Consider the following 23,495-nt stretch of genomic DNA (forward strand, 5'->3'; position numbering starts at 1 on the left):
TTCTTTTCTTCGATTGTAGACTGGTACTATGCTTATGCGGTGCCATCGCAGACCATGGTTGCATTAACCCACTGTATTCCAATGACCTATGCAGGTATCTGCTTCCTCTATGAACCTATAATGTCTCTGAGGGCAGAAGTATATTGAATGTTCTCATTAATTACCTAGCATAGTGCCCAAGCTTTTAGCCAGCGTGTAATAATTTTTTACTGAAAAAGAAAAAGTGAATAAGTGAATGAACAAACAGCATATTTCCTACATGTGTGAAAAATAAAATAGAACTTACTGGTCTGAGCATTTTATAATAAGTGTGTAAGCAAATGTAAAATAATTGTTAAAAGCAATGAAGAGTACTGTTGGATAATTTTAGTCATTTTTTTCATTGGTGGCCATGCATTCACTTCATACTGCAGAGGAAAGAAAATTTTATTTTCTTACCCATCACTAGGTTCAGAGCAGAAAACTCTACAGCAAAAGACAGATTCACAAGAGAAGCCATGCACATGAATTTATAAGTTTTATGTGGCAGGGAGCCTTTGTAAGAAAACGAAGGGCCAAAGAAACAGGTAAACTTGTGTGTTTTTATGCTTAGTTTTGAAGAGTGGACAGTCATGAAGAAATATGATTGGAAGATGAAAGGGTATGATGCGATGGAAATCAACTGGGTGGAACTTAGTGAGGCCTGTTTGTTCAGATTTCTCTGTGCCTCTGTGTCTTCAGAGATAAGGATGTTCCTTGCCTCCAGGTGTGGGGAGGGCATCTCTTGGCTGAGGGTTTTATGGCCTGCTTTAGGGGAGAAGGGGAAGCAGGTGAGTGTGACTTTCCTTCTGCTCTTTCCACAAATGCCAAGATGCTGTATTTTGAGGTATTGTGTCCTGAACTCTATTAGTACATTGATTTAGGGTTAAATTCAAGGTTGTTTTTTCACAACATTCCTAGATTGTTTTGCTATTTTTCATGCTTTTTACTGTTTCTCAAAATGACATTGAAATCTTTACATATATATATATGTATATATATATATATATATATATATACTATATATGTGTATATATAGTATATATATAGTATACTATATATATATATATATATGCACACACACATAGATATGTATAAACAAAAATATAGTTTGTTTGTTTACCACGTCCTTACATATGTAGTAAGTGGAATAAAATCTGAATTTTCAGAGTGTTCTACTATATTTATTCACTCATCAATTATTTACTGAGCATCTACTATGTTCAATGTGCAGGGAATACGATGGTAAAAAACAAACATTATACACAGCCTGGTACAGCTGAAAGCCTGACTTATTCCACCTTAGAATTTTGCCTGTTTTGGTGGGTTGACTAGTTCCCTGTTACCTTGGACCCATCCTACTGAGAAAGAGAATGCAGCCTGGATGCAGTGGCTCATGTCTGTGATCCCAACACTTTGGGAAGCTGAGGTGGGTGGATCACCTTTAAGGAGTTTGAGACCAGCCTGGCCAACATTGTGAACCCATCTCTACTAAAAATACAAAATTAGCCAGGTGTGGTGGCGTGATAATCCCAGTTACTTGGGATCCTCTTGAGAGGAGAGTGAGCAAAAGGTACTGAGTGTGTAGGAGCATCTATGCCTGAAGATCAGTTAAAATGCATGTTTGAGGGTTGTGGACAAACACACACGTTGCCTAGACACACCTCCTCTGGCAGAAACATTAGCAATTATTTAAACTTGTTCTGCTTTTCACTCATAGCTTCTGAATGGCTTCTGAGGAAACCACACTCATGTTTCAGGAGACAGGAATTGATCCCTTGATCTGGGCCCGGAAGAAAGAAAAAGAGAAGGTTATAAGTGGCCAAAATTCAGCTAAAATAAATGCTTTAGATTTTAAATTAAATCACCAAGAAAACGAGTTCCAAAGGAAAAGGAAAGGCACAGAGTTTTATTTCCTTAAAAAAATTAGTCCCTTGCTTAATGATTGCATAGTTTTCACGGTTTTCCTCATCTGAAAGGCATTTGGGCAGTTTTAAAATTGTGATTACCTTAACATAGGAGATGCCTCAGACTGGAGAGAGGTTGTCATCTTCAGAACTTCTCTTTCCCCAATTTTGTCTTATCCTGAGTACTTGCTCTAAGAGTCAGGGAGTAAATCCTCAACTATAGTTAATCCCTGTTATACTGTGATGATAATTTTAGTATTGGTATTTTTACCATTCATCTTCAAAATAACTTTGTGAACAAGGTTCTTATGCTCTTTTTAGGGATGAAGAAATGAGGGATTGGAAGGTTGTGCTGTTTGCCCAAAGTGGCCCAATCTAAGGAATGGGGTGCTTGCTAGGACTTCAAGTCCTAGGACCCCTTCTGCCCTACAAGGCATGCCCTGGGTCAGCTCCGAGGACCCACCCTGTCCTTTGTCTTTCTCTCACTGGGGATTTTCGCTGGGGACAAAGAAGGTGATAGAAGATGTGAAAAGCATATCCTAAGAATGACAGAGCCATATTCAGGTAAGAGGAACCAAAGGAAAATTTGGAGAGTAGTAGGAGATGAAGATTCAAAGATAGGTTGGGTCTGAAAATTTAAAGTGGCCAAAATGTGAGACAAAGATTTCCTTACTTCATTAGGCAAGAAGGAGCCATTAAGAGTTTTTGGACAAGATGAAATAATATAGGAAAATTAATGTAGTGCGTCATGGATTAGATAAAATAATAGATTTAGAGTCAGGGAGAAGAGCTGAGAGAGAAGATGCAATAGTCCAAGCAAAAAGTCCTACTTAGTGTGAACTTGGCAAACAGTGCAGTAAACAAGGCTCTGACTGAATATTAGAGAAACACATTTTTGCTAATCACATCTAAATTCCAGCAATGTATAAAAAACTAGAAGAATGAAACAAACACAGAGTTATTAAAAAAGCTTATGGTAGGATGGTAGGAGATCATCATGGGAGCAATATGTGGAAGTCCTATAGGTGTTACAGAAAGGCTGGGAGAGATGGGAAGAGGACATTTGGGATGTGTGCTGTAACTGAACACGGGTTCCCAGGTCATGCTTCAGCCAGGGACAATGGAGGCATGGTTGTCAGGATCCGAGGAAAAGTCAGATTTTGGTAGAGAGAGAAAGCAAAAAACACAGGTGGTGTTCAGCACACATGACTAAGGAAGGTGATGTGCAAATAACAACTAAATGGTGGGAGAACTCTTTTGGGGAAGATGTGTTTGCTTTGCGGAAGAATCCTATTTTAAAGTTCCACCTAGTCATCTTGGTAGACATGACTAATAGCCTGTTAGACACATAGAATTAGGATTTGAGGAAGAATCCAGAGCTGACACTATTGATCCAGGACCCATTCTCTCAGTGGTGACTGTGGGAGCCATGTGCATCACCATGGCGACAGAAACAATGATTGAATTACAGTGTTAGTTTCTATAATAGGATTGGCCAAGGAAGAGTCGATCTTGTAAATTTGAGGCAGTGGAAATTTAAACCGGGTGAATTTTTTAAAATGAAAGAGGATTCACAACTTAGCTTATAAAAAATAGGACTCTCTATACATCACTTTATTTTGTCAATGAAGCCCCATGACACAGTGTATGGCTGAGAAACCATATGGAATGTTCTAGAACAAAAACTGGAAAAAAGAAAACAATATATCAGCATGGAGCTTTTAAACCAAATTGTTGGAAAAGAGGAGTTTGGGAATTGTAAGCTAGTCAGATCAAGTGGCGTACGTCACTGTTCAGGGACTATACCAAAAGTCATGGTCAGAAATGGAAAAGGGTTAGTTCAGAAAGGCCCATTTCTGGCAGAGGAGAAGGACTTGTGTAATGGGATATACCTTCACAAGCATATTAGACTCTGCTTCCTTGAGAGGTTCAGGAGTATATTTCCACTATATTGGAGACAGCATTGTATTTTTGCCTTCTTTATACTTTGGTTTGTAGGTCAACTCCTGCCTGCTGGATTGCCCTACCCAAGTCTGGATCTTAATTGTTTGTCTGTTACTTAATTTACTTATTCACTCCACTCACACCTCCTTCCTTCATTCATTTATCCAGTGCTCATCGAGTTCACACACACAAAAAACTACACACCGTTCCAGGCACCCTGGGGTTACAAACCTGAAAATATTTGTCTTGCTCACAGTTTGCTGTGGGAGACAAACGTGACTACCTCTGATTGCTGTACAAACAATAGGTTAAATACTTTGTAGGAGGAATGCTTATCCAATCCCATGCACCTACGAGGACAGTGTATTTGAAGGTTTCATATAAGAGGGAACGTTTTAACTCTGGCTAAAAGGGTGAGTAGGAGTTTGTCCAATTGAGCAGTCAGGTTTAGCCTAGGGTAAAGTCCTTCAGCGGCAGGAAACAGCACATGCAATGAATATGGATGTTTGAAAGGATATCTATTCAGGGAATGCTGAGTGGGGATCATAGCCGAGTTGTCAAGATAGGAGGCTGAAAAATTAAGCAAGGGTCAAATGAGGAAGGGCCTGTTCTATTATGTGGAATTTAGTCTTCTTTTTGTTCAAACTTGAACCCATTGAAGAGAGACCTTGCTAATTCTAATGGTTCCCACTGATTATTAATTGATAAAAAATTACAGCCAGTAATCATTGAGTCAATTTTTATCTTTGGCACTTATAAACCCTCATTGCAATTTGACATGGAAAATAACTTTAAAAGCAACCACCCTGCTACTCGTTAGCGCATTACTGTTGGAATCGATTTGAGTCTAGAGTAGTACCAGAAAATGGCTCAAAGTGAATCTGGTCTCTGAGCTTCATCTCAACAAGGATAATGTATGTTTAAATCTTCCTTCTTGAGAAAAAACAGCTACTGCTTTTACTATCTTGGGATATTAAAATACCTATCAATATACTCTTGGCCATGAGTGTGACTTAAATTTTTTTTTTTCCTGAAAAAAATAAGGAATAATATGGATGAAAATCTTAAGCACCATGAGATTTATTTTGTTTTCATTAATTACATTAATTATGCTGACTCTTTTTAAGCAACTATGAAATTATATAGACTGTAATACTTTATATAAAAATAAAATGCCTTGTTGTTGTGTTTAGTACAAAAATACAATGATTCCTGGACCCATTGAGGATTTCCAGTCTGAGCTCTGACTGGATTTGTTGTTAGGTTTTTAGATTCTCCACAGAAACATTTCTTTAAAGAAAAATATCCTCAGCTAAGAAACATGGAGGAATGCCAGGCACTTAGCTGATCTTTGTAAACTGGCAGGCTTGGGAAACCATTTTCCAACTGATTTTCAGACACAGCATTAGCAATCAACAAATATTTTCTGAGCACTGCACATACACATTAAGGGTTTCTTTGAAATAAGATGCTAGAAAAATAGGATGTGTTCTTAAGGGCAATGTTGAACCCTGGAGATATAATCTACCTATTTCTACTCTTTCATATAGCTTTGTGAAGGCACCATGAACTGTTGGGGACAAATGGTATAAGTCAAGTGAATACTCCATGGTGTGTACTCAAAGAGAAAAACACAATTTTAACTACAGATCAGTATTAAGTGTTCCATCATGTGTGTACACATGATCATACATCTTTGTGTATATGTGTGTATGTATGTATGTGTGTGCATGACTTTGGAAACTGAGAATGAAGGTAGTTAGATGGTTGCATTAAAAACAGTGTGAATGAACAGCATCAAAAAGAGTAAAATACTTAGGATTAAATTTAACCAAGGAGGCTAAAGGTTTTGTTCACTGAAAACTATAAAATGTCTGTGAAAGAAATTGAAGAAAACAAATAAATGGAAAGATATCTCTTGTCCCTGGACTGGAAGAATTCATATTGTATAAATGTCCACGTTACCCAAAGTGATCTATAGATTCAGTGCAATACCATTTAAAATTCCAGTGACGTTTTTTATTGAAATAGTAAAATCAATCCTAAAACACATATGGAACAACAAAAGATCTTAAGAGCCAAAGCAATCTTGAATAATAAGGACAAAGCTGGAGGCATCACCCTTCTTGATTTCAAACTATATTACAAAGTTATAGTAATCGACACAATATGGTACTGTCTTTATTTTTACATAAATAAAGCATTACATCCTATATACTTTCTTAGTTGCTTAAAGATAGGCACATAGACAATGGATCAAAATAGAGAACCCGGAAATAAACTCACACATAAATAGTCAATTAATCTTTGACAAGAGTTCCAAGAGTACACCATGGAGAAAGGATAGTCTCTAAAAATTTGTGTTAGGAAAACTGAATATCTACATGCAAAAAGAATGAAATTGGATTCTTATCTTACACTATACACAAAAATTAACTCAAAACAGATTAAATACTTAGACGTAAGACCTGAAATTGTAAAATTCCTGGAATAAAACACAGAAAGCTCTGTGGAGGCAAGACCCCCGTGGGAGACCCCACAAGTGCGGAGGCAAGGGTCTGAAGCCTCAGCCTGTTCCCATGTGAATGCAGAACTAGAAAAGAATTAGAGATATACTTACATAATTATTTTTATATATAACCATAATCACATATTCATATGTAATCACAGAAATATATATACTCAATATAACCTTTTAATTTTACTAATTATGGGGTTATGAAACATGCAACTGAGGTTACATTGTGAGCAAAATGATCCAAAGGCAAGATGCTCTAAGCCCTCTGTCACGCCCACGTAAGGGCTAATGGAGGGCGCCATGGCTGTGCCTCAGCCTCAGTGCTGGGACAGTACCTCCTATTTAGCCAGCTAGGGAAGGAGACATCCAAAACATCTGAGAAGTCTCCTTTCTCTGGGGAGTTAGGTGAAAACTCAGCTCCTCCAAGCACTTGTGGTAGGCCTGACGGCTGTCAGGGAGGCCTGCAAACATCCGGGACTTAACTGTCTCTATGTGGTGCTGTGCTTCAGTGGTCACATTCCATGTCTACTTTTACGTTCCACTTCTGCACCTGGTTCCTCTTTTTCTTAGAAGATAGAATCAGTAATAGTCACATAAATCTTAATGTCTTTGTTCTTTCTTGACAAGTATGAGAAAGTGCTGACGCATTAGGTTCCTCCTCACCTTGGCTACTTGAAAGACCCGGGCCCTATCTCCAAGACACCTGATTTACCCTCTCACTGACCAACATTACCTCACCCTACCCACCCTGCCCGCTGCTTTGTACTGCCGGACTCCATGCTTTGGTTGGCAGTGGACCCCTGGGCCCAAACTCTGTTTTCTCTTTCTTGGTGTCTTGTGTCTTTTATTTACACAGTTTCTTGTCTCCACACCTGTAGAGAGGGGCTAACAGGACCCTGTAGGGCTGGACCCTACAAAGCTCTTTGGCGTTGGTCTTGGAAATAATTTTTTTGTATATGACCCCAAAAGCATAAATGGGAAAAGTAAAAATAGACAAACTGGGATTGAATCAGACCAAAAGCTCCTGCATAGCAAAAGCAGACAAACCACCAACAACATGAAAATGCAGCCTACAAAATGGGTGAAAATATTTGCAAGCTATATATCTGAGAAGGGCTGAATATCCACAATATATAAAAAACTTATACAACTTAATAGCAAAAAACAAACTACCCAACCTCCAAAAAATCCAGTTTAAAATAAGCAAAGGATGGAATAGATACTTTTCAAGGGGAGATATACAAATGGGAAAGATGCTTAACATCATCAGGGAAATATGATCAAAATTATACTGAGGTATTTCCTCACACCTGTCAGTATGACTGTTATCAAAAGTACAAGCGACAAATTTTGTCAATATGTGGAAAAAAGAGAACCCTTGTACACTGTTGGTGGGAATGTAAATTGGTACAGCTGTCAGAGATGTTTGAATCAGAGTGACTCCATCTTGAATAGAGTCTGAGATGCACTGGGCTGCATTCCCAGGTTAGGCATTCTAAGTCACAGTGGCATCCAGAGGTGTGCCACCACTGCCCTGATGCGCCCATCCTGCTGGTGGGCACCAAGAAGGACCTGAGAGCCCAGCCTGACACCTTAGGGTGCCTCAAGGAGCAGGGCGAGGCACCCATCACACCGCAGCAGGGCCAGGCACTGGCCAAGCAGATCCATGCTGATCTCAGCACAATGTACAGGTCATAAAGACCTTGCTGATAAAAAAGGTTGTGGTAAAGAGGCCAGCCAAAACCAGATGGCCATGGAAGTGACCTCTGGTTGTCCTCACTGTTCATTATATACTAATTATAATGCATTAGCATGCCAAAAGACACTTCCACCAGCACCATGACAGTTTACAAATGCCTTGGCAACATCAGAAAGTTACCCTATATAGTCTAAAAAAGGGAGAAATCCTCAGTTCCAAGAATTATCTTTACAGGAAAACTCATGAGTAATCCACCCTTTGTTTAGCATATAATCAAAAAATAACCATAAAAATAGCCAACCAGAAGCCCTCAGGGCTGCTCTGCCTATGGAGTAGCCATTCTAAATTTCTTAATAAACTTGCTTTCACTTTACTATATAGACTCGCTCTGAATTCTTTCTTGGGTGAGATACAAGAACGCTCTCTTGTGGTCTGGACCAGGACCATTTTATGATACACAGTCATTAAGGAAAATGGTATAGATCCTCACAAAATCAAAAACGGAACTACTACTACTGGGTATATATCCAAAGGAATGCATTAGCATGCTAAAGACACTATTACCAGTGCCATAACAGCGTCTGGAAGAGATAGCTACGCTCTCATGCTTTTAGAAGGATTATTCACAGTAGCCAAGATATGGAAACAACCTAGGTGTCCATAGATGGATGACTACATAAAGAAAATCAGGTGTACAACCCAAAGGATTGTAAATCATTCTGTTATAAAGATACATGCACACGAATGTTCATTGTGGCACTGTTCACAATAGCAAAGACCTGGAACCAACCCAAATGCCCATCAGTGATAGACTGGATAAAGAAAATGTGGCACATATGCACCATGGAATACTATGCAGCCATAAAAAAGGATGAGTTCATGTCCTTTGCAGGGACATGGATGAATCTGGAAACCATCGTTCTCAGCAAACTGACACAAGAATAGAAAACCAAATGCTCATAAATGGGTGTTGAACAATGAGAACACATGGACACAGGGAGGGGAACATCACACACTGGGGTCTGTTGGGGGGTGGGGAGGCTAGGGGAGGGATAGCAGCGGGTGGAGGGATTGGGGAGGGATAGCATTAGGAGAAATACCTAATGTAGGTGACAGGGGGATGGATGCAGCAAACCACCATGGCACATGTATACCTACGTAACAATCCTGCAAGGTCTGTATATGTACCCCAGAACTTAAAGTATAATAGTAAAAAATAAGATATATATGTTCACACACACACACATACACACACACCATATTTTCATGTGTATATTTACACACATGGTGAAATATGATTCTGCCATTAAAAACAAAGCCAATCCTGCCATTTACAGCAACACAGGTAACGCTGGAGGAGATTATGCGAACTGAAATAAGCCAGATACAAAAAGATAAATATTGCATGACCTCATTTATGTGTGGAATCTAAAAACGTCAAACTCCTAGAACCAGGGTAGACCAGTGGTTGCCAGAGGTTGAGGTGCAGGAAAATGGGGAGATGTTGGCCAAAGATGATAAACTTTTGTAACCAGACCCCACTACTTACCCATCGTTAGCCTTTGGGTCGGGGTTTCCTCAGTATTTTCCCTTCCTTCGTTGCCAGAAAGATGTTACTGGAAAGAGGTTTGAACCAGACTCCAAGAAAGGGTTCTTAGATCTCACCCAAGAAAGAATTCAAAGCTAATCCATAACGTGAAAGCAAGTTTATTAAGAAAGTAAAAGAATGAGAGAATGGCTACTCCGTATGCAGAACAGCAAGATGGGCCGCTGTTTGCTCATTTTGATGGCTATTTCTTCTTGTTTATATGCTAGATAAGGGGTGGATTATTCATGCCTTTCTTTTAGACCATATACGGTAACTACCTGACGTCATGGCATTTTAAAACTGTCATGGCGCCGGTGGGAGTGTAGTGGTGAGGATGACCAGAGGGCGCTCTCATTGCCATGTTGGTTTTGGTAGGATAGAGCTGGCTTCTTTGCTGCACGCTGTTTTATCAGCAAGGTCTTTGTGACCTGCATCTTGTGCTGAGCCTTAGTTTACTCAGCCCTAGTCAAGATGGAGTTGCTCTGGTTCAAATGCCTCTGACACTTTTAATTATAGGAGTATTAAGTTCTGGCATTCTAATGCACAGTATTGTATCTACAGCAGATGATACTGTATTGCATGCTTGAAATTTGCTAACAGTAGATCTTAAATGTTCTCACTACACACAGAAAGAATGGCAGCTACGTGAGGTGATGGATGTGTTAATTAACCAGATTGTAATCATTTCACAGTGTTTACATACATTAAAACATCGTGTTGTACATCTTAAATATATAGAATTTTAATTTTTCAGTTACATCTCAATAATGCTAGAAAACAAACAATGTGAGTGGTTACTCAATAGTAGGCTTTATCCCTCCTTCCTCTGCTCTGCCATTTAAAGACTGTTCAGTGTGTGTAAAAAAATGAAAATTGCTGATTAACAAACAGCATGAGAATTTATCGAGCATAGTGCTCTTGTATGATACTTGAACTCAAGTCTTTGTCATGCATAGCTGAATCAGTTTTCTTTAAAACTGCAGTGGAGGTGTGTCTGATTCACTGCCGCAAGTACGTTAGGCTTTGCTCTTCAAAAGAAACCCAGATATTTGTCTTCGCAATCCAGCCACAGACACCATTAGTTATGGGAATCAGAGGTGTATGACTTTTGGATGGACAGATTTTGCTGTAGGAGTGTTTAGATTCGATTTAAGGGGTGGTTTCTTTTGATTTGTGTTATTTGGGATACATTGCTAATGCGCTTCTTATTTTTTCATCGAGACCTAATAGAAAGATGGGTTATAATCTTTGTAGCATGAAAAGGAAATGAATAAAGTGGACCCAACGTGTATACTTGGAAGTTACAAGCATGAACTGACTTTCTAAACTTTCCCTTCCGAGGGTGAAGGCTTCACGGTGCTTATGTGTGTGTGCGCGCACGTGTGGGCGCGTGTGTCTAAGCTCTGCCAGGAAAATCCTTTGAGAACAGCCTCTGTTTCCTTTGGTGCGGAGCGTGGTCACACCCAGTGGCCAGTTAGGCTAATCGCACGTGTATATTCCCCAGGGATACCTGAGAAAGAGCAGCCGGCCTCAGTCACTTCCTCTGGTGGATGCCAGAGGCCAATTTGTATAATAGCAGAGCCACCTTGTTCCCTTTCCTTTGTTCCAAAATGCGGTGCCTGGGTAGGAAAAAGTCCCACACCATTCATGATGTTAACAATAGCAGCATTAACAGTCATTGGACTCCCACCGAGTCTGTTATTCTTTAAATTAGGACCCAGGAATATAATGAGATGGATTTTCACAGGAACAAGGGCAGGCTGAAACAAAGAGGTATTGCTTTTTATTCTTATTTCCCTTTATTTTTGCATAATTTAAACATTTCGAACCTTAACTGTTCTTTTCATTTTACTTTTGAATTGGGGAGGGCGATCTCATGTTGATGTTAGAAAGAATAAGGACCATCTTTTTAGAATGCAAATAGAGGCAGAAACTCTATTTATGAGAATTTAAAGAACTGTGTGAAACAACTCCAAAACATAGCATCCTCAATTAGCATCACAATGACACTTTTCTTTCTTGTGTGCTTGATTTTTAAGATTCTCTTAATAGACTTGGTGAAGGTCCCTCTTTTCATTCAGGGGCAGGCATGACTCATGGATAGAAGCATGAAGTTGTGTTTGTGACTTGTGCCTCTGCCTTAGGCTGATCATAAAGTAGAGTTTGTGTCCAAGGGAGGCTTCTCACCCACCAAATGAAAATTTAGCGCATTTCTCTTTAGGAGAAAGCTTGTTATGGCCTTGTTTTCCTGGACTGTGGGTAACATTTTTCACACTTTATGAGGTTTTTTTTTTTTCCAGAGCCTTATAGGGGACCAAGTTCTTGCACAGCTCTGATATTCATGCTGTTGAAAACTTAAATCAAGCTTTACTGTTCTAATTGAACAGGCCCCTGGACGACCAGCTGGTCGTGACTTCACCCTTGTCTGAAGTTCAATCATTTGGCACGTTTCAGAAAAATCAAGACTTTAATCATCCAAAATAAATCGAAGCCAAGAGACCGGTGTCTGAGTTCTGGTCTCTTGGTCTAATGAGTAGTTGACCTTGGTTTGGAAATTACTGAGGAAGGAGACCCAGGCTTGTGGGATCACCTCCCCCTTGACTTCCGCACTGCATTTCAATAGCAGAAAAGGCTGGCCGACTGGTGGCACCTCCTGAATCACCTTCCTATAAAATAGCAGGCGTGGTGTGGGGGAATCTCTCTGGAAGACACTGTTTTTACTTAAACTAGATCAAACCCCCACCCCACTCCTCCATCCGAAGACCCGAACCCTTTCACGTGTAATTCCTAAAACTGTAAACCCAAGACCCTTTCATATGTGATTTCTAAAGCTGTAAACCCAAGACCCTTTCACTTGTAATTTCTAAGGCTGTAAATTTAAGATCCTTTCATGTGTAATATCTAGAGTGTAAGCCTATATAAAGGCAGAGCTTCTCTTTGTTAGGAGAGCTTGGTCGCTTGGACAAAACATAAAGCCTTGCTTGCGGGCCATAATAATAAAACCCCTTCCCTTCTAGTTCGGTGTCTGAGAGGTCTGTTTCTCTCGGCTGCTCCTGCTTCATTACTTGGTTCCCAACAGAGTGACTCTGTCTCCTTTTGCCAAATCAGGAGGTGTGCTCGAAGATATCTAACATTTATTCTAGCTCCTTGAGAGGGTGACTTTAATCAGAACCTCTTTTCCTCTCTTAGCTCATTTCTACAACCCATTATTTTCTTCTCAAAGCTATTCATTTCTTAATTAAAGATAGCTATTTATAATGAGTTCTGCAGTCTCTGGGCTAGTGCTTATTTCTCCTCTTCATTTCTGGGCTTCCTATAAATCCTGTAGCCACAATCTACTGCCAAATATCCGATGTGTAGGTGGTGATGTGTTCTTGTTTTATTGAAGTAGAACTCTTGTTTTTCTTCCAACGTACAGATCATTTCCCACTTGATGCTCATATGGGGAAGAAACAGACAATGGAAAACAAAATTTGCATTCATGGTTTGTGTCATTTGCTCCTCCTTCTCTATCTGGCCCACACCAGCTCTCACCCACATAAACATCCCTATTCTGAAGAGTTATCATGGCCCCAAGTGACTGAACAATAATGAGTAAAGCATTCTTACCAGCAAGGTGTTTAAGGGAATTACATGGAAAGTTACATGGCATTCTTGTTCATTGAACTCACTCTCAGTTGTTTCTTTAAATAGGTAGAATACTTCCCTGCCAGAGGTGGGTTCACCTTGCCTGCTACCTAGACAGTCCATTTCTCAGGACAGGGAAATTACAATAGAGAGAGAGAGTAATTCACACAGAGCCAGCTGTGCAGGAGACTAGAGTTTTATTATTACTGAAATCAATCTCCCTGAGAATTCAGGGATCAGAGACTTTAGGATAATTTGGTGGGTAGGGTGTTCAGATTGGTTGAGTTAGAGATGAAATCACAGGGAGTCAAAGCTGTTCTCTTGTGCTGAGTCAGTTCCTGGGTGGGGGTCACAAGACCAGATGAGCTGGTTCATTGCCTGAGTGGTGCCAGTGGATCCATGGAGCGCAGGGTCTGCAAAATACCTCAAGTACTAAGTTTATAGATTTTATAAGAGTGATGCTATCCACAGGAGCAGTTTGGGGAGGCTCAGAATCATTCAGCCTTCAGCTGCATGACTCCTAAACCATAATTTCTGACCTTGTGGTGAAGCAGGATTTGTTTTGGGAAAGGGCTGTTACCATCTTTGTTTCGAAGCTAAGTTCCTCTCATTAGTTAGTTTAGCCCATGCCCAGGAATGAAAAAGGACAGCTTGGAGGTTAGAAGCAAGATGGAGTTGGTTAGGTCAGATTTCTTTCGTTGTCTCAGTTACAATTTTGCATTGGTAATTTCAATCAGACTTTGACATCCTTCTTCTATGGTCATAGTAGGAAAAAAAAAGAAAATCTGGTATGCCAATAAGAATGTAGTTAACAATATAGCCACACTGAGCACACCTTTACCAGCTGCAGTATCACACACTATAGCCAGCTTTCAGGATTTTTTTTTTTTTTTTTTTTTTTGAGACGGAGTTTCGCTCTTGTTACTCAGGCTGGAGTGCAATGGCGCGATCTCGGCTCACCGCAACCTCCACCTCCTGGGTTCAGGCAATTCTCCTGCCTCAGCCTCCTGAGTAGCTGGGATTACAGTCACGCACCACCATGCCCAGCTACTTTTTTGTGTGTTTTTTTTTAATAGAGACGGGGTTTCACCATGTTGACCAGGATGGTCTCGATCTCTCGACCTCGTGATCCACCCACCTTGGCCTCCCAAAGTGCTGGGATTACAGGCTTGAGCCACCGCGCCCGGCCAGCTTTCAGGATTTTTACAAAACGAAGCCCTCACTCCAAATCAAAAGTTAAAGCCTCAGTGCTGAAAGATGGAAGTTTGAGTCAATGGATAACAAATGCCAAGAGTGACCAGAGCCCTCAAGTGAAAAGGCAATCCCCTAGGCCAGCGGCTCTCATGTGTTAGCCTCCTGGTCATCACCCAGAGGCCATTTGATAAATCACATGCTGGAACACACCCCACAGCCTCTGATTCTGTCAGTCGTGGGCACGGCTGGATAAATTGCATTTTTAACCCATTCCCAGATGGTGCTGATGCTGCTGTTTTTGAGATCACCCTTTGAGAACCACTGTTTTAGAATATGAGGAACAAGAACTATAGACACACAACGAAGACACTTCATTTCAGCTAAAATGATTCCCTTACTGATGCTGCTAGAAGATTGACATCACTTCTCAGTGAGTGGTTTTGGAGACTGAGCAAAGCCACTTGGCATCCTGTATGTGGGTGCATAAAATGTGTAGCTCTCATTTTAGAATGGGGAGGGGTAAGGGGGATTATTCCTTATCAACAAGTTGGGGCCAGAGACACTACTGCCTACCTGCCTGGGGACGAGTTTTGGCTCTACCACTGACTAACTTTGTGATGTGGGGCAGATAATTTCAAGGCTCTGTGAATCACTTTACTCACTTATTTTTGAGACAGAATTTTGCTCTTGTTGCCCAGGCTGGAGTGCAATGGGACTTTCTTGGCTTACCACAATCTCCACCTCCTGGGTTCAAGTGATTATCCTGCCTCAGCCTCCTGAGTAGCTGGGACTACAGGCATGCACCACCATGCTCATCTAGTTTTGTATTTTTAGTAGAGACAGGGTTTCTCCATATTGGTCAGGCTGGTCTTGAACTCCTGACCTCAGTTGATCACTCACCTTGGCCTCCCAAATTGCTGGGATTACAGGTGTGAGGCCACTGCACCCGGCCTTTACTCACTTATTAAATGGAAATAAAAATAAGAGCACCTACTTCATAAGGTCATTGTATTAAATGGGCTAATATTTTTCAAGTACTCAGATAAATACTGGGTACTCAAAATGTGTAATACAAATGGAAAATGCCTGATTACAAGAACATTTTCAATTATTGCTGCATAAAATATTTGAGTTCTACCACCAAGAGTGGGCCAAACCAGAAAAACATCAAGAGAATTTTATTTTAACAAAGCTGATGATGGTCCGATGGTATTGCATGAGGCGACATCACACTATACTTTTGCCTCCTTCTCAGAGAATGCCTTGTGATTTTTAACACTTATGTTCTCCCCTGCTGGAGGCTTGGGTCTTGAGCTCTTGTTCCTATTTCCTTGACTAAAGGTGACACCTTGTTGGTGCTCCCTTTATTGGTTTATATATATCTATATCATTGTTCCTATAACATAGACATGAGGGACAAGAATTATGGGAAACACAAAGAAGATACATCTCTGCAAAAAGTGTCTTTCTACCATCATTCTATTTAGCAATCATCCATCTAAGTCAATCAGTCTATCTATCTCTATATCTAATCTATTGAATCTATATCAATCGATCTAATCTATCATCTATCTATATCTATCACCTATCTACTATCTATCTAATCTATGTCTATCATCTGTCTGTCTGTCTATCTATCTATCTATGTATTCATCCATCTATCTACCTATCTGTTAGAGTAGGCAAATAGACATGAGTAGGAGTGGGGAGCCCCTGAGAAGAGGGAGGTCTGGAAAATCTCACAACCTAGAGACCATCCAAAACATGCATACTGTATATGAGCAGAGAGAAGGAGAAATATCTATGCAGAAAGGAACACCCCTTAAGATGCCCAGTAATCGCTCACTCTATAGTTAAAATGTCAGAATGTGCTAGGTACATGCTGATAAGGAAGGAGAAGCATAAAAGGGGACAGTCCTAAGAAATATGCAGGCACAGTAAATATAGATTTGACTGCTATACAGTCTTTCTGGGCTGGCATTAACGAGCAATGTACCTGTTAGGCAGAATGTGTATCTAACACCAGGCTTATGCACGCTCACCAACTAATATTAAGGGAGGGTCTCACAAGTCCAGGTGGGGGTTTAAGGCAGAAGCAGGAAAAATTAGACAAGGAAAAAAGGCAGAGACTTAAGGAAGAGGCAGGAACTTCAAGAAAAAAAATCCAACATACTAAAAACCCAATGCAGAATGGGTGCTGCTGTCTCAGTCTCCTTCAGCGGCCCACTCTGCCTCTCTTTCAGAGCGTATTGTCTCTCTAAAGAAACTCTCTGCATTCAATTTTCCTTCAATGAAATCTTTTTTTTTTTTTTTTTTTTTTTTTTTAGCTAAATTGTCACTTGGCAGAATCCTTCCTTGCAAGTAAGACTAAGAACTGAGGATTTCTGCCCTGCCCAATAGTCTCTCTACCTATGTGTTTGAACTTTCCCCTCGTCTGTGTAGTATTTTGTCATTCTCTTAGATGTGTGATTTGAAAAGCAGAAGCTTTAATTTTGATGAATATAATTTGTTTTTTCTCTAAGTTTAATGGTTTTTGTATCCTGGGAAATCTTTTCCTGTCTCAAGATTGTGAAGATATTGTCTCCTGTTATTTTTTTCTAGAAGTTTTATGATTTGTAACTTTTTTTTTTTTTTTTTTTTTTTTTGAGATGGAGTCTCGCCCTGTCTCCCAGGCTGGAGTGCAGTGGCACCATCTTGGCTCACTGCAACCTCTGATCCCTGGTTCCAGTGATTCTCCTGCCTCAGCCTCCTGAGGAGCTGGGATTACAGGCATGCACCACCATGCTTAGCTAATATTTGTATTTTTAGTAGAGACAAGTTTTCACCATGTTGGCCGGGATGGTCTCAATCTCCCGACCTCGTGGTCTGCCCACCTTGGCCTCCCAAAGTTCTGGGGTTACAGGCATGAGCCACCATGCCTGGCCTTGATTTTTAACTTTTATGTTGAGTTCTTTAATATATTTCAAAGAAATTTTTATGTAAGGTGTGGGATAGGGATTGAGGATTATTTTTTCCATACCAATGTCCAATTGCTTGAGCACTGACAACTGAATGAGAAGTCTATACTTGCTTCACTAAAATGCCTTAGTGTCTTTGTGAAAATTGATTGACCATATGAATTTGGATCTTTTTCTGGAATCAATTCTGTTTCTTTATCCTGTGTGTCTATCCTTATGTCAAAACCACATGGTCTTGTTGTATCTTTATGTAGGAAGTCTTGAACTTAGGCACTGAAAGTCCTCTGACTTTTCCTAGAATTGTTTGGCTATATCTTAGGTCCTTTGTATATCTGCATACAATTTAATATAGCTTATTAGCTTATTAATTTTTATAAAAGAATCTGATGGGATTTTAATCATGAATGCCTTGAAACTGAGATCAGTTTGGGAAAATGCTTATCTTAGTATAGAATCTTCCAATTCATGAATATGATATATTGCTCAGTTTATTTATATCTTTTATTTTTTTCAGCAATATTTTATAGATTTCACTACATAAGTCATTGGCATCTTTTGTTGAATTTATTCCTGAGTACATTGTTTAATACTAGTGTAAATATTGTTTTAAAAATTCAAATTGTTTCTACATTTTTTATATATAATTCAAATTGTATATAGTAATTGTGTACTGACCTTGTAAGGGAGAGAAAGTAATATCTTTTCATCACCCATTGCAAAATTGATGGTTGACACCTCTATAAAAGAAGACACATTAATGAGAGAGAAGCATAACCAATTTACTTAACCAAAGTTTTTGATGACATGGGAGTCTTCAGAAATGAAGAACCCAGGAAAACTGTGTATTTTTATGCTTGGATATAGTGAGGAATGGGCAGTCATGTAGAAGTATGATTGGACAACAAGGGAGTTTGAACTTAGTGATGGTTTTTAGTTTAGATTCTTCTTGGCCTCTGGGTAGAGGGGAAGAACTCTCTGGAAGGAGAGTCTTATGACTTACTTTTATGGGACATAGGTCAGAGAATTCCTTTATGACCATATTTCAGAGAAGAAAGAAGAAGATTAAAGAAGGAAGAAGAGAAGGTCAGTGAGACATTTCTACTCTGCAGTTTTCTCAGTTTCCTTAGGCTTAAAATACTCAGTAAACCAAGGTACCATATTGTGGGGTAGCATTTCCTGTGTCCCATTCGTCTGATAGCCTATGATCTTATTAAATTCACTTTTCAACTTTCTGTAGCTCTTTTTGTAGATACCTTAGAATTTTCTAGATAGATAATTGTGTCTTCTGCAAATATAATTTTTACTTTCAACTTTCATGCCCCATTTCTCTTTTACTTGCCTTATTGCACTTTATAAGAGCTTCAGCACATTACTGCATAATGGTGGTGAGTGATGACGGCAGATATCTTTTCTCTGCCCAATCCTCAAGAGAAAGCTTTTTTTTTTTTTTTTTTTTTTTTTTTTTTGCCGTTTAGTGTGATATCACTGTAGGTTTTTTTATAGGTGCTTTGTGATAAGGAAGTTTTTCTATTCCTAATTTGCTAAGAACTTCTTATGAATGGATGTTGAATATTCTAAAGTTCAACTTCTGCCTCTCTTCAAATACTTATGTGAATTTTCTTCTTTATTTATTTATGTGGTAAATTATATTGATTTATTCTCAAATGGTAGACTGATCTTGCATTCCTTGAATAAATCATGCCTGGCCATGGTATAATATTACTTTTATACATTTGTGGATTCTGTTTGCTAATATTTTGTTGATAATTTTTATATATATGTTAAAACATTTTATTTATAATTTTATTTTTCTTGAAATGTCTGTGTTAGTATTGAACTCATAAAGAGTTGAGAAATGCTCCCTTCTCCTCCATTTTCTAATAGTGTTTTTGTTTAAAGTTGGCTATGATTCATCTCTTAATGTTTCAAAGAATTTAGCATTAAACCAGTTGGGCCTGAAATTTTCTTTGTACAAAGATTTTGATTGTGAATTCAATTTCTTTAACAGGTAGAGGGCTACTTAAATATTAGACTTCCACAATTGTCATTGTATTTCTAAGGAGACCACTCATTTCATTCATCAAATGTATTAACATGATATTGTTTATATTTGCTTTCTAACTTTCTAATGTCTGAAAGGATTTTAGTTATATCTTCTTTTTAATTTCTGAACTTTTCTCTTTCTTTTTATAATGTCTAGGAGTTTGTCAAGTTCATTAATATTTTTAATGAATCAGCCTTTTCTCTATTTTTTTTGTTTTTTACTTTATTTTTACTCTAATTTTTAGTTTTCTTTGCTTTTGCTTTTTTAGGTTTTTTTTTTTTTTTTTTTAGCTTTTTAAGATAGAAACTTAGATTATTGATTTAACTTGTTTTGTTATGCAGATATTTTACATGTTAGCTCATTTATATGACAGATACCATTATTGCTGTATTTTTACAGATAAAGAAACTGAGGCTCTGTAAGTTTGTCACTCCTTTAGTGTCAGAGATCTAGAATGGGTGAAGCCCAGATTCAGACCCAGGCAGCGTGGCTCCGAAGTCTGCTTGTGGACCCTTGAAAGCACGGGTGAGCCGTAAGCACTGAACGTTTGAGAGAACGGAGCCGTGCGGACTGCAGGGGCTCCTGAGTGCTGCCTTCAGTCGTTTTCTGCACAGCTCCCAGTGCGCGCAGCCTCTAGCTCCTCTCTCTAGCATGAGCAGTGCATGGGATCCAGTGTGAGGGGCATCACAAGCTCTAGCCTGGAGGGTTCAGATCCACGTGGGTGGCCCCCACGCTCTTGCCAAGTGATCATCTCAAGATGTTTTTATGTAGCTTCATTGATAACTAACCTCCACTCTGCCCTATTCCTCGCCTCCCTGCTTGCCTTCCTCCCTCCCTCCAGCCTGGGTGCTTGGGGGCCTAGGGAGGGGACCTCACTGTGACTAGCTTAGCAATTCTCTAGCTCCAGGAGGCTGCCAGGACCCAGGCGCGAGTGCGGGAAGCTTTCAAGGTCTGTGCTCCAGGGTGTGTGATGCCTTAACTACTCCCTGAACAGCCCGCCGCTTAGAATCGCAGAGTTTTTGGCATGTGCTCCCTGACAAAAGAACAGATGTTTCCTACAGGAACAAAGGAACAGGGCATAACTGTTGGCCTCACTGTTTGCCACTAATAACATTGAAAGTGGAAGCAACAAGTCCTAACGAGAAGGTCCCTACAGGATCATGAAGCCAGTGCCAGGGAATTGGAGTTGAAATGAAAGAACTCAAGGCTGCTTTTACATTTTAATAGGCAGTGTGCTGGATGTTCTTTAACCTCTTCGGGTAAATGGCAACAGGCTATTCTTTCTAGCTGTGTTCATGAATTTTTTTAGCTATACAGTAACGATGGCTTCACAAGTTACCTTATAAGATCCTAAGCCCGTGTCCATTTCAGAGACCCACTGAGAGGGTTACGACAGGCTCGGGGAACACTGAAGCATCAGCCTGCGGTCTGCAGATGGGGGAAGCCTTAGCTAAATCGCAGCTCTCAGCCAAACGAAAAATACCAGAGCAAGTTTTTCTCTTTGTTGCTGGCTGGAACTTCAAAGCACAAAGAGCCCACACACAAAAAAGAAAAACAACCCTCAAAAAGGGCCCAGCCTCAGAGCCCACCCCCAAAAGTTTAGCAGGTCTCTTGTATTAAAAACCCTCCACACCACGTATCACGTGTCATCCAGGGTTTCAGTTGCATTCAGTTGTTTCTCTGATTTTTTCATCTCTGAAGAATATCTTCTTCAGGGTTGTCCTTGGCTTTAGCCCAAAGGAAAGACATTTTCTTTCTCATTCTTTTCCACAGCCACCTATCCTATTTCTTCAAATTAACAGAAATGGGGAAAATATTATTTAAATTGCTTTGTAACTTCTTTTACCATGAACTGTTACCACCAAAAAAGTTCAATGTTCGGGTTTAGTAAGTCATGGTTAGCAAAGAACATTCATAGTATCTGAAATCAACAAGCTCTTTACAAATCTCTCCTCCTATGTCCCTCGGACTTCAGCTAGAGGGGTAGGTAATATATTCCCGAAGTGGCAACTGGGCATCCTCCTTTATATTTGTGGTCCCAGCTTATGCCTTTTTCCTGATGTTCTGTTTGCCGATTTGCATGATACATTACCTGATCACCCTTTCTTTAGGAAGGGGTTTTGAAAATATTTGCCATTATTCTAGAAATTATATCAAATTTTATAGTGCTGTCACTATAAAGGGAATGTGGAAAATGAAGACCCAAACACTTGAAGTGACTTAAAATTTTCATAAGGTGAATCCATTGATCACATATACATTTGAGTGCATGTTATTTATCTAAAACTGTGGTTGAACTAATGCAATTATGAAAATGTTTCTTAGAAATTAAAAGGCTTTGAGTTCAGTAGGGTACGTAAAATAGGTGTAAGCACTCTCGTATTTGGGCTCCAAATCTGGGTTACATATTTAGATTGATGCTAGTTGAGGAGCACATAAAAAAAAAACCCAATCATACGATTGTGTTATTCATAGTTACATGTTCAGTGTCCCAGGGACTAAATATCAACAATAGATTCCTTCGAGGATTGGATGGGTATGAGTGACAAGGTGACAGATCTTTTCTTAACAGCTTGAGATGGTGGCAGAATTGAGTTAGCAGTTTTTATAAAACATAAGCCAGCAGAGAAGTTAGTCACAGCAGTACTGCTTAATTTGTTTTGAATCAACTCTGTGGCTCCAGGCAGCCAGGTTTCACTCTCCATGTGTCAGTGTCGTGATCTGCAAAATGGACATAAATGTGTTTTCTCTAGGACCTCTCAGAAAATTCTCATGAAGATAAAACAAGCCTTTATTTGGGTGTTTTGAAAGTAACACATACCATACATGTTACTCAAGCTGCACTTAAAACAACCTGTTCCGATTTCGTGGCAGCCACATTGGAAGATGTCTAGAGCTTTCAGCCTCTGTGGGGCGTGCTCAGAGTAAATTGAAATTTTTGGTCAGTGAATCTTGGGGACTAAATGACTATTTTCCATATTTCACTCATCTATTTAAAGTTTATTTTCATGACTTGATTCAGAACTTAATAGAAACAAATGTACATCTATTACAATTCAAAATTGAACTACCTGGGTGGCATTGGGTGGGAGAAACAGATTGAAATGAGGGAGAGGAAAACTGAACATTTCTGTGGTAATAAAAATAGTTTTTACAAAACTGCAAACAGTGAAAATTGAAAGAACAAAAATGGTATAATAGAACTGACTGAATTTCTGCATTTGGAAGCAAACTAGAACTTGGTGACTACTCAGGTCTCTCCCTCCTTTTCAAACTGCTGGATGCCTTTGCTTCATCGCTGTGTTGTTGATGTTTGCATTTTAATTATAACAGTGACACTCACCTGTCCCTATTTAAGCCATCATGAAAACTCTGGGTTGAAAATCTGCTTGATTAGATGAAAAGTCTAAAAAACACAGTACAATAGCACCGCTGTCCTCAAGCCATATTGGGCAAGTGATGTGAGGTCATTTTCCAGCAGGAGTGACAAATTTAACTTGAGTGATCTCCCCTTTTACCTCCCATTTCTTGTGGGTAGGTCTGGGCCAATGACCATAGTCAGTGACTACAAATGAGTGGATTTCTAGAAAGAGGCCCATGTTCCTGTGCGGCTGTCAGTATGCGGTGGTGTGCCTGAGGGATTGCAGGTTTACCCCAATGGCCCAGCCTGATGATTCATTCCAACTGTGTTCATTCCTAAGGTGTCTGGATTCGGGTGAGAAGTGGCGTGATCATAGACTTATGCTGGGTGATGAGCACGCAGCCTGGGCATTAGGGTCCCTATGTCCTCAAGTGGGTGATCTGGCCCAGGTAACATAAACCAGTTGTCATTAACGTGGGATCAGGGTAGAGCTAGGTGTTTGGATGACAATCTGTTGGTCTGTGCTTTTCCCTTTAATATATATTCCCGAACTAATTGTCTCACTAAGTTCACTAAGTGCATTTTCTGGCTGCAACATTTCTATTTGGGAAAAATGCCAGGATTGTCAGCCGGTAAAG

The 23,495-nt window shown here is 39.7% G+C and overlaps 1 long non-coding RNA gene across 1 annotated transcript in view; it reads left to right on the plus strand.

The window, feature by feature from the left end:
* LOC141584238 (uncharacterized) overlaps positions 1–23,495 on the plus strand; it is a 671,799-nt gene that overhangs the window by 322,499 nt on the left and 325,805 nt on the right. The window lies entirely within an intron of this gene.

Source organism: Saimiri boliviensis, chromosome 4, assembly GCF_048565385.1.
Source record: "Saimiri boliviensis isolate mSaiBol1 chromosome 4, mSaiBol1.pri, whole genome shotgun sequence".
Classification (NCBI taxonomy): domain Eukaryota; kingdom Metazoa; phylum Chordata; class Mammalia; order Primates; family Cebidae; genus Saimiri; species Saimiri boliviensis.